Below are 10982 nucleotides of genomic sequence, written 5' to 3'. Positions count from 1 at the left end.
TCGAATACTTTGATACCATATCTGAATTAGATATAATTTTTATATTCAAATATGTACTGATTAGTTTATTGTAAAAGTATTTATGAGCAGACTTTCTTGATTAAAATTGGTGTACTATTTAGTAGGCTTCTTATTTCAACATAAGATAATATTTTTTAATATTAATTGATTTTTTTTTAATATTATAACAGATGTCATATTTGAACAAGAAACTTAACTCGTCCTTGTCCACGTCAGCATCGGAACGGCGTTTCTTTCCGGTATTTTTGATCTTGCTTGGCATTTACTCATTCAACAACCATCTGAACAACTATTTCGAATTAGAGAGTATGTCAGCCGTGTGTTTGGAAATTTCTGTCTGCAGACAGCTTTAACGGAAGGAATTCGAAGGTCAATTCGGCTTTGGTCTGCCAAATGGTGCATTCTGCAGATTATAAAGTACAGCAGAATTAGTGAGACCTGGTAATTGCTCTGTTTGTTTCTATATTTTCTTCCTTAGGTTCTCTACTTTTAAATTTTCTTCCCGGATTCAAGCTCTAATGAAAATAATTCAGAGAATCTGCTACATTCATAATCTATGTTTCTGCTTTATATTTTTGGTTTTATTTTCTCATAGATTAAGATTTAGTCAAAATAATTCAAGAAAGCACCTGCACTGATAATCGTTATCTTTTCTGCCCTAGATTTGTTTGTTTTCTCTAAAGGACTCATATTCTAGTGAAAATTCTTTAAGGGAGATGCTACACCTATAATGTGTATATTTCTTACCTTAGTTTTATCTTTCTCTTTGGTTGCCCTCGTCACGATTTTAATCTTAGAAATAATAGTAAACTCAGTGATACTGTGTTTCTAATTGTTCGCGCGCAGAAATCTTTGATTAATTTGTTTGAGTTGCAGACTAACCCTTGGTAAGGAAATCTAGCTAGGAAAAAAACCTTTTGATTAAGCATGAATTACGTTGTAACAGCATAATTATTTTTTGTGGAATCCTTGTTAAAATATAGTTGAACGCGAGTCTTGGAGAGAATGTTTGGGTAAGGATGACTTGTCTGAAGAAACTTTGTTTTATCCTGATGCAGTGGCAGGGTATCTTTAGTTTGAAAGAAAAAAGTTTATATTAAGAATAATCTTCTTGCGAAGTTTTGAAGGGTTGAAATTAATACGAGAAAACTCTTGATTTAACATACATTATGCAGAGAAACCTCGGTAAAACCCAAATAATCTAGATGGTATACGATTGAGCTTCAATTATCTGAAGGTTCTCAGTACAATGAGAAACCTTTTTTTCTGGCCAGGAAAAAATCCTTTATTAAGGCTAACTAAGTCTACATTTAGAAAGATTTTCTCGGTAGATCAGAAATTGTCCAGAGAAGACTCTAGGTTGATCATGTGAAGAACCCTGGGTAGAGCTTCAATTTTGTTCCAAATGGTTTGTTTTAAGATTTATTCAGAGTATAGGTTGACAAGTAAAGCTTGGTGTAAGCATGCATTATGTGATTGTGGATAAAACTTCTGTAGATCCTGAATTCTCCAGAAACTGCATAACTATGCTTTAACTGATAAGTAGGATATATTTTTCCATGGCAAATCAAATTATGATATTGCAATCAGGATTTAACTGTGTAGTTTTTGAGTCAAACTCATTGACTCATGTTTCATGAGTAGTGATTGACACAAAATTATCTCTCATGAGAATAAATGGAACACTTTGAACTCATTAGATCTAGGTGATGCTCACAGTCAAATTCCTGAATTTAACTGTCTGACAAAATTCTGTCAATACTTAAAACTATAATTACAAGGAGTTGGTAACTGGTACTGGTATCATAGATGGGAATGAGTAATGGTAACACCATTGTCAAAAATGTTAAGTACTAAAATATTTAAAATTAAATTTAAGACCAACATTTTAAATTATCGAAACAGACTAATTATCCAATGTAATTTATCTGATATATGTAAGGAAATTCTAGTGGAAGTTTCCTCATTTTCAATTGATGCTTATGGGAGACACACAAAGAAACTTCATCTGAGCTCTGTTAATGTCTACAGACATCTTCATATAGGTCTCTGAGACAGAGACATGGTTCTGGTATGTGATTTGGAGTACAAATGGGCAGGATATGAGTCTCCAAGTAGCTATGCCTACAACTGAATTTTTTAAGTAAAAAAAATCTTGGTTAGGGCTAATTAGATTGCTCAGTTTACCTAAGAATGCATTCTCTTGGCAGAACCTTAATTATCCAGAGATAACTCTAGTTTAACCTTAAATCATGTAAGTAAACTCCAAGTAAAATGTCAATTCTTTTAGCAATAGTTTTACATCAAGCATGAAGTATTTTTTTGGCAAATCTAAATTAAACGTAGTTTAAGCATAGCATGGATTATTGGAAGAAGCCCTTAGTTTGAATAAGAATTCTCTGGAGAATGGTTTATTAAACTTAAATTATGTGAAGAAGCTACATTTAATCAGATGAGCTGCAGGGAAATCTTTGGTTAATGTCATTTGCCAAAAAAACATTTGCATTATGAGTAAATTGTTCTAATAACTTTTTGCAGAATTTAAATTGATCGCACAAACTCTCAAATTTCTGAATTATCTAGAGAATGAATTATTAAGCTTCTGTTGAGTCAAATAGCTTTGGTTTAGAAAATTGCACTGATCTCATGAGACCATACTCATGTATATATACATGTCGATATGTATATGTACATGAATATCGTCTGAATATTATAATGAAGATCACAGCATTCAGAACTGCCGATGCATGTTATTATTGAAGTAATATCTCAGATTTGAATTCTGGAAACAATCATATTTATACTGATTGTTATCAATTGCAAATAGACTTAGTTAAAGTCTTAAATGGAATTAGTTCTTGTTATGACTAATCATCGGGTGTGACCATTCCATCGATCAAGCACATCGGTGAATGAACATGTCTCCAAATGGAGACATGCCTATTCACCCATGTACCCGTCCACATCATATATAATGTATATGCTGCCCGATATTGTAACATAGTAATTGATTAATGCGTGCAGATCGAAGGCATCTCAGATGCCGATCTTGAATAATATTTATCATCATTTTGCATTGAATTTTTATATATACTGTACAACACTTGTATACTTCATTGGCATTGACTGTACCTGCAGGAAATAGATATAATTCAGTAGTGAAAAGGAAATCTGTAAGTAAACTTTACATGGTGTCAGAGCTTGGCTAAGAAAAGATCACACTAAGTTTATTGAATCAGATTTTTACTTTGAGACAAACAGTTCTCTCTTCCTCCAAAATGACAAACACAATGAGATTTGAACATCACCTTGGAAGTGCTGATAACTTTAAATCTTGGAAACTTTGAGTAATGATGTTGTTAAAAGAAAACAAACTGGAATCATTTATAAAGGAGGGCAAAGAGGAACCTAAAGATGATCCTGAAAAATCAGAATGGATTGAGAAAAGGGAAAAGGCAATGAAGATGATTGTTGATACTGTTCGAGACAACATAATACCTATTGTGGCAAAACATACCACAGCTTATCATATGTTTCGAGCTCTTGAAAATGCATTTATAATCAATAATACTAGAAGAAAACTTGCTCTTAAAAGGCAGATGAATAGTATAAGCATGAATAAAGGAGAAACTATAAATGCTTTCTTTATGAGAATCACAGACTTAAGAGATTAGTTATGTGCAATTGGTTATGAGATTGAAAATCAAGAGATATCCTTAATAGCATTAGGAGGACATCCAAACTCATGGGAATCCTTTGTACAAGGCATAAGTGTTAGGTTGAAAATCCCTAAAATGGATCGTTTAAGATCAGATTGTCTTCAAGAAGAATCAAGATTAATGGTTAAGGGAAAACACAAAACCCTAGATGAAGATGTTCAAGTTCTTAATACAAATGCTCATAAGAAAGGAAAGAAGAAAACCAACAAGAGGAAAAGAATTTTTCATGGAAAAGGACAATCCAAATAGAAGAAAGATGTGTCCAAAATCCAATGCTTTAGATGTGATCTATACGGACATTATGCAATAAATTGTCCCGATAGATATAAACCTCAAGCATCTTTTGCAAAATCTGAGAAGTCAAATGAAGGAAATGAACATGAGAAATATGCTTTTTATTGTGCATTATCCAACTAAATATCATCTAAAAGGAATACATGGATAGTTGGTAGTGGGTCTTCCAGACACATCACTGGATATCAAGATAACCTAGAAAGCATGGAAATAGAAATAGATGAAGAAGTTACAATTGGTGATGACTCTGCACACTCAGTAAAAGGAATTGGGACTTGCACCATAAAATTGAAATCTGAAAATTCTATTCAACTTTCTGGTGTTCTTTATGTGCTAGGTATTAAGAGGAATTTAATATCTATATCCGTTGTTGAAGATGATGGTTATAAAATTGCTTTCATGGAAGGGAAAGTACTAGCATGGCCTAAAAATTCAACCATTAAAAGGGCTCTAACAATAGGAATGCGACAAGGGCTCCTATATGAGCTATGTGCTAAGACAAACCTTGCACTTGTACAAGAGACCTCTGATTCAAATGAAATATGGCACTGAAGACTAGGTCATATTAACTTCCGTGCCCTAACATTAATGGAGAAGATAGTAATTGGAATGCCCAAATTAAAACATATTCACAATGAATCATGTAAAGGTTGTGCCTTAGGGACAAACGCTAAAAAGCTTTTTCTCCATAGTTTGAGCAAAACTAAAGAAGTGTTGGAACTAGTACATTCTGATCTATACCATCTATAGGAGGATACTTGTACTATTTGATATTTGTTGATGATTTCTCAAGGAAGACATGGATATACTTCCTTAAATGCAAATAATCTGAAGAAATTCTCTCTAAATTTAAAGAATTCAAAACTATCATTGAGAACTCCTCCGGTAAGAACATTAAAATTCTGAGAATAGATAATGGGAAGGAGTATACTTCTGAAATATTTAAAGAGTTCTGCAAACTAATCGGGATTAAGAGGTAGTTCACAGTCCCTTACAATCCTCAACAAATTGGGGTTGCTGAAAGAAAGAACAGAACTATTGCAAAAGCTGCTTAGGCCATGATTTTTTTATCAAAACTTGAGTATGTCTTTCTGGGTTGAAGCATGCAAGACAATAGTCTATATTCAGAATAGATGTCCTCATTCACATTTGGACAATAAGACTCCTGAAGAAGCATTTTCTGGAAAGAAACCTGACATCATTTGGATGTCCTGTATATATGCATGTACCTAAGGAGAAAAGGACTAAGTTAGAACCTTCTGGAAGAAAGGGTATTCTCATTAGTTTTAGTGAAACATTAAAAGGATACAGAGTCTACATTCCCTGGACAGAAACAAATAGAATTAAGTAGAGATGTCATCTTTGAGGAAGACATCGCTTTGAGAAGAGCCAAAATCATTGATGAACTAGATATATTTAATGTATCTCCAGAAAAGACTCTTGCTCCTGAGATTTAGAGGGAGTTTCTTGAAGAGACTACATTTGAAATTGAAATCCTTCCAGAGACTCAAGAAGAGAGTCTTGATCACTCTAAAAGGCCACTTTAGGCAAAGAAAATAATACAAGAAGGAGATGGATTTGCAGCCCCTTGAGGAACCTTTCGAGAAAGCAAGAGACCTAGAAAATTGACATATAATGCTTTCGTATGTGAGAGCTTGAATCCTGAACCTTCTAGCACTTCTAAAGCACTTAAACATCAAGCTTGGAAAGACGCCATGGTGGAAGAATACCAATCTATACTGAAAAATGATGTTTGGGACATAGTTCCGAGACCTAAGGAAAAATTTGTTGCGTCTTTAAAATAGCTCTTCAAAGTCAAGTATGCTGCAGATGGCAGCATTGAAAAACATAAAGCTCGTTCTGTGGCTAGAGGTTTTTTTCAAAAGGAAGGAATTGATTTTGAAGAGACTTTTGCACCAGTTGCCAGGTGCACTTCCGTTAGAGATGTAATAGCCATTGCAGTAGCCAAAGGTTAGAAAATCCATCAAATGGATGTAAAAATTGCTTTTCTTAATGGAAAGATAGAGGAAGAAGTACACCTAGAACAGCCAGAAGGATTTGTAACTTATGATGCTGCTTCTTATGTGTGTAAATTGAAGAAGGCTCTATATGGACTTAAACAGGCTCCCCGAGCCTGGTATGAAGGAATTGACAAATACCTCTTAAGTCTTGTATTCACCAAGAACTTGGCTGATCCAAATCTCTACTTCAAAGTAACTAAAGGTGATATGTTAATTCGAATTCTTTATGTTGATGATCTTCTTATTACAGGGGAAGAAAACCTTATTGATCAATGTAAGAAAGATTTGGCTTCTGAATTCGAAATGAAGGATTTAGGAATTCTCCATTACTTTCTTGGTTTGGAAGTACGTTAGAAGTCTAGTAATATTTTTCTACATCAAAAGAAGTACACTATTGAAGGCTATAAATGGACCGTCTTTCTCTCACCATCATGATTAATTGTTCTGAAAGACATGCACCTATTATGGACACTCGAATAACATTGACCAAAAAGTAATTTTTTGCATCTTTCCAACCATCAGATACTATGGACACACTTGTTTTGACGCATGAATCTTTGATGGGCTTAAAGGAATTATTTTCATGTTTCACCTCTTAATTGAATAAGGTGGTATGCACCTTCTCATAACTTGGTCCCTGGAACCCCTTTGGAGCCTCCTTAATTGATCTCAACATTTTTCGGCCAATATGGTGAGTTAACAACATCAAGTGCTAATCCATTTGCATAGATGCATCTAGTGATGTTTTGTTAAACAATGTCTCTACTAGGCTGCCCTCATTGTGAAATGACATTTCTAAGGGCCCCTTTACTCTCTTATTTGGCACTAGCTCTTAAGGAACATAAAAATATGAATGACCCTCTATGTGTTGTTCATAGAAAATTGAAGCCATAGAGGCCTTCGATGCTTTTTAACTTCTAGATCTTTCCAAAGGATGAACAATAATATTCCTCTTTGCATTGGATTCAAATCCGAAGGTAAGCTCCTCTGCCTAGTAGTTATTGGACTATTTCCACATATTTTTACAGTGGAGAGCTCGAGTTTGTTTTGAATTGGGAGTTCCCAGTGATAGAGGCACTTGCCATTCTATGAAGCTATAAACAACATATAAAAGCACAAACCAAAATGAAAAAAAAAAAAAAAAAACTAGAGAGTTCATTTAATTTTGTAAAAAAATACAAAAAACAAAATTAAAAAACAAACAAAATCAATAAAAATCTACCTCTTTTGGTGAAATCTTTCTCTTCAATGACTTTGGAGGAGTTTTCAAGTTTCAACACTTGTAACCACATAGGAATAGTTCACAAACCTGCTTGAAAAAGCAGCAATGACCCTTAAACACTTCTTGAGCAATGCCAAACAAACAAGAAAGATTAGCAATGGAGCCAAGAAGTTTTTCTTTCATTCAGAAATGAGATATTTTTCACCTTTTAGTTCTTTTAGTGGCCTATTTTAGGGTTGGTGGGTTTAGTTGACCAAAATCAACCATAAAGAAATTAAAAAAAACAAAAAGTGTCAAATACCTATCAAATTCTTTCCGGATTTAGCCGCTGATCATCAAAATTTGCTCTGGGTCTGGTAGTGCAAGCCCACAAAGTTTTGTGGGAGTCTTTCTAGACCTTAGTGGACCACATCTGGACCAGATCCCTAAGGGTTCCCAGAAGAATCTGGTAATGTAGCTTTTTGGTTTTTGCAATGCTTTTTGGTTCTCATGTTTGACTGGTCAGCTTGAGAACATAACCCTAAATTAAATTTCAAAAAGTAATTTAAGAACCAAAATATAATGCCCAATAGTAGTTTATGCTCATACAAGATCCATCTAGTTGTTATAGCACAAGCCTCTTCATCAACTTTAGAATGTCCAATGGTATTGTAGAATGGAAATACAACTCAATTTCACAGAGGAAATGCAAATGATATAATGTAATTGATATATACATGAAGCAAACATAGAAGGCACCTTAATACCACAATACCAGTGGGCGAGAAAATGGTTTATTTATTCATACCAAAAACATCGTGAGTACATTGACAATATTCTAAGTACTTATAGAAGGGTCAATTGGTTGGGAGAACCAACCGACACATTCCCTCACCTCCTAACTACCCAACCTGAATAAGCTTTAACAAGTACTAAGCACAATAGTTACTTTATTCCGACTACATCTATCCCCTCCAAAAAAAGAAGTCGTCTTCCAGATGACTATTGAACATGGAAACAAAAAGAAACTTTGATTTTAAGAAGGGGGATGGGAAGACATCCCTTTACTCGGAACTCGCAGTAGCAGTTGCAAGTCACGTTCAACTGTCTTTTGTTTTGTGCGAACACCTTGTAGTACCCTTAGGGCATCTATCTTCTTTGCTTCTGTTGTGGCTATCTTGCTTTCCAAGTTTTTTTTTTCTATCCTCCTGCCCTCCTCCTTCGCTTTTAGTGTCATAGGCTTCTTCCTTTTGGAATCAATAATGTTCCCTCTGCTCAGGTTTCCTATACTTAATTTCACTATTGTGTGGTGATGCCTCACTTTCCAAATTTCCTTAGTTGTTTGTATGTGCCAGGTGTGCCAACCATTCATATGATGTGTCTTTATATGCCCTTCCGTACAAACCTCTTCCTGATTTTGTACAGTCGTAGCATATGTTATGCGGTTAGAGAGTAACTGCCATCGTACCTTCCTTCGTACGAACTTTCTTTGGAGATGATAAGTACGAGTAAGGCTTCTTCGTACAGACTTGTTATGTAGTATGGGTTCCGTATGGACTGCTTGCTTGGTGTCCTTCGTACGGCTGTACAAAATGTTTGCCTGATGTCTTCCTTTCGTACGACAGTCTTAAACTTTGTTGCTCCTCATATGGCTACCTTCGTACACCATCCTTCCTTCCACTGTTCTTGTACAATCGCTTCTTCCACTTGGTATGCCGACCATACGACTAGTTCTCTCCCTTGTATGACTCTTTCTCCTCGTACGGTTATTGCTCCTTTTATGGCTCCTTTTCTCCCTTGTATGGCTATTGCTCCCTCACCGTACGACTCCTCTCCTCACCGTATGGCTCTTGCTCCTCGTACGGTTATTGCTCCTCGTACAGCTCCTTTTCTCCCTTGTATGACTCCTCTCCCTCGTATGGTTATTGCTCCCTCTTGTATGGCTCCTCTCCTTATCAGAATCTCTTTGGGTTGATCCTCTTCTCTCAAGTTTAAAGTCTGGAGTTTGGCCTCCTTGTATTCCACCTCTTTTTAAATGTGTGCAGGTGTCTTGTTGAGGGTTGCCTCGCCTTCCTTATACTCCGTGCACACCTTCGGGTATCGTTTTTTCAACTCAGAATCTTGTATTTGTAGCCTATTACATTCGACATGGAAAACTTCATAGTCTCCCATCTACCAATGGAATAATCCATTCAGGGAACTTGTGTCATCGTCTGAGCATTCCCCTAGTTTGAGCACAATTTCCTCATTTGGTTCCATCCCTTCATAGTCTTCCCCTTCGAAGTCTGATGCTAGGTCTTGACTTACTGACTGATTCTTGAGATCTATGATGTACTTTCTTCCTTCAAACTCAATAGATAGAGTGTTCTGTTTCCAGTTATGGGTGGCTTTTGTTGTAACTAACCATCCTCTTCCTAATAAAGCATCGTAACCTTTTTTCTCCAAGGTAATGGCCACAAAATTCAGAAAAAATTGTTGAGTGCTGCCGACTATGACTTTTTGTCTCATCAAGGTTCCTATACTCTTTATTCCATGTTGGTCAGCTCCCACTAATTGAAATGTTGGTGGCCAAAGTGTGAGTTTTACTATTTCCTTCCACGTTTCTTTGGGTAAAACATTTACGTTGGAACCTTCATCAACAATAGTATTTGAAAGCTTGCACCCTAATATCTCCATTTTTACTATTGCCGGTGTTCTCCCTATTCCTATAGTGAATAGGGTATTGTTTTCTATTCGTGCTTCTCCTTCCTTCTCTTTCTTAGAAAGCCCCTCTTAGGCTTGCCCCCTACGTTAATGCTACCTGCAATTGGGGTAACGTTTCCAATAAATCAGTGATTTTCACAGGGATAGTGGTTTCCAGTACTTGCCTCACAATATTCGGTACACCCCTACTCGAAGTAGGTTTTTTTGGCCTTGTCCTCCCTTCCTCTCATTCTATCTTGAATGCCCTTCTTTGCTTCTTGAAATCTTTTCATCTCTATAGTAGTATCTGGATAGGCTAATTTTCTGGCTTGCATCCTTGTGACTGCAAGAATTTTGCTGTTTGGATCTTCAATGTCTAACATATTTACCCCTTGATGGAGCTCGAAATTTTAATTTTTTTTTTGATCTCCATTTATGAAAGGAGATGAATGATGAAGTGGTATTGTCAATATTAAAAAGCTTCATTGTTATATGGACAGAATAAGTTTTTGAAATACATAATAGATTCATGTCCTATCTGGATTGTGGTGATAGACAACATTTTCTAGAGCAATAGCAGATTGAGCAGCTGAAGAATAACAATAAAATCAACTCTGCACTTGGTTTTTTTGGGGCGGTGCAAAAGGTTGAAGAGTTGACAAAAGCCATTCCTAATGTTTACACATTGGATCAGACTAGTAATCTTGCAAATCCTGATGCACACTTTCAAAGCACAGGCCCTGAAATTTGGCAAGGTACAACAGGCAAAGTGGATATATTTGTTTCAGGTTCCAGAATAGGAGGAACCATAACAAGAGTTGGAAGATATTTGAAGATGGAAAAACCCATCTATTAAGGTTGTCTGTATTGAACCTTTTGAGAGTACTGTAACTTCAGGTGGGCAAAAAGGAAGCCACAAAATACAAGGGATTTCACCTGGATTAATACTGGACAATTTGGACATGGCAGTGAAAGTTAGTAAAGATGTGAAATATAAGGAATTCTCCTGCCACAATAGAAATTCGAACAAAAGAGGAATTGAAC

The 10982-nt window shown here is 35.7% G+C and overlaps 1 protein-coding gene across 1 annotated transcript in view; it reads left to right on the top strand.

Moving 5' to 3' along the window:
• The first annotated feature begins 293 nt into the window (after positions 1-293).
• The window catches only part of LOC149559762 (SNARE associated Golgi protein family), an 87192-nt gene continuing 76503 nt past the window's right edge, over positions 294-10982 (top strand). The window contains exon 1 of the mRNA XM_089824274.1: positions 294-462. The gene's annotated coding sequence lies outside the window, so the exon portion shown is untranslated. The remainder of the gene's footprint in view (positions 463-10982) is intronic.

The sequence above is a fragment of the Cupressus sempervirens genome, chromosome 4 (genome assembly GCF_028749045.1).
Source record: "Cupressus sempervirens isolate cs-2001-9-10 chromosome 4, ASM2874904v1, whole genome shotgun sequence".
Lineage (NCBI taxonomy): Eukaryota > Viridiplantae > Streptophyta > Pinopsida > Cupressales > Cupressaceae > Cupressus > Cupressus sempervirens.
The sequence above is the reverse complement of the archived record's forward strand: the minus strand, read 5'-3'. Positions and strand labels throughout refer to the sequence as shown.